Source organism: Ipomoea nil, unplaced genomic scaffold (assembly GCF_001879475.1).
Source record: "Ipomoea nil cultivar Tokyo-kokei standard unplaced genomic scaffold, Asagao_1.1 scaffold2283, whole genome shotgun sequence".
Classification (NCBI taxonomy): Eukaryota; Viridiplantae; Streptophyta; class Magnoliopsida; order Solanales; family Convolvulaceae; genus Ipomoea; species Ipomoea nil.
The window spans coordinates 3055985-3057698 of NW_017618711.1; positions in this window are offsets into that span (position 1 = coordinate 3055985).

Here is a 1714-nt window from a genome sequence, read left to right on the forward strand (position 1 = left end):
TTTTTTTTTTTTTTTTTTTTTTTTTTTTTTTTTTAAAGAAACAATTGTGAATCTTTTTGTATATTTTATATAAATTGTATAGCCTTGTCTATGATGTTTTGTGGTGTTAACAGCTGTATCATTCATCTTTTTGTATATTAAAGGTGTCTCCTACAGTTAAGGCCTGTTGAGGACACCTCATTACGTGACAAAAAAAAAAAAATGCTAGAGGGCATATATAAACAAATGCTTGTTTATACCTCCTGGTAAAAACAATTAAAAATTTTATTAGTTGGATTTAGAAATGGAAGATGTAAAGAATGTGAACTAATAGAGGTAGTCAGTGTAGTTGTAGAACTGGCAGTGTTACGCAATAACTTGGTGGCCACTATCATGGAAGATGTAACCCCGACCTACTCTAAGGTATCTTAGTCATATTATGATTATTAACTTTTATAATTATTAATTAATATGTTTAATTGTAATTTTATATTAATATTAATATAACTATATATATAATTAATGTAAAATTTATTTATTACATAAATTAAGTAAAGTTATAAACTATATAGATTATAAACTTCATAACTTAATAATATTATAATTACGAAGTAAATATAAAAATATTACATATAAATTATATTAATGTTAAATAAATTATAATTATATTTCAAACTAGCACATTTACACTAATAAATATAAATTTATGCATCATTCAATTATTCTAGACTTCCATTTCTAAATTCCAATTAAAAATAATTAATATACTTGCACTATAATATAATATTTACAGTAAGTTTTTAACCTTTTATTATTTATTATTATAAAAATAATTTATTTTTGTAATATATTTATTAAAATTTTATTTAAAAATGTAATAAAAAAAATACTAAAGATGAACTTTATGTTACATTTTATACCACTTCTATAATAAAGAATAACTTTCAATAGTTTGGGTTATCGGACTAGTTCATTAAATTTTGAACTAGCCCTATCAGGTCATCGAGCTTATCGATTTTGGATTCATCAGGCTAATATTTTTTATCGAGCTAGTCCGTTCGAGCTATCGACCCATCGATTTCGATTTTATCAGGCCAGCCTATCATGTTTAGACTAAGATTGACATCCCTATGTATCATATTGTTATCCTTAATCCCTTATTAGTCAGGTAGGTGCGTATAGTATCTTAAAGCAAATATTTGACAATGGGTGGCTATGTGAGGAGTATTTTGTTGAACCATGATAGATACCCTTACAATTACCATTTCATATTTATCACTCTCGGACACTTTTTTTTATTTTTTTTTTATTTTTTGAGTTAATATCACACATGGTCATTTTAGTTTTGGACTTTCAATTCGACTAAACCACACTTTCAAATTTTTATTTTTATTTTTTACAAAAAATGGTCCTCCATTATTAATCTTGTCAAATAGGCATTAAAAGTAAAGAAATTTTTGTCAAATCCAAGCATATTGCACCAAAATTGCCCATAAATTTTATCTATTAATACATTTTCAACACAATGACGCCAAGAAGATTCTCGATACTCATCTATAAATAGTTGGTGGTGGAAAATTGATGTATTAGTTCTGATTTTTGTTAGACTGTTTAAATATAGTATGTTTTTATGATTTTTGTTAAACTATTTGAATGTAATATGAGTTAATACCCAAAATTAGGGTTGTGCAGGACCCGAAAAAATCGACCAACCCGACCGAACCGAAGTCCGATC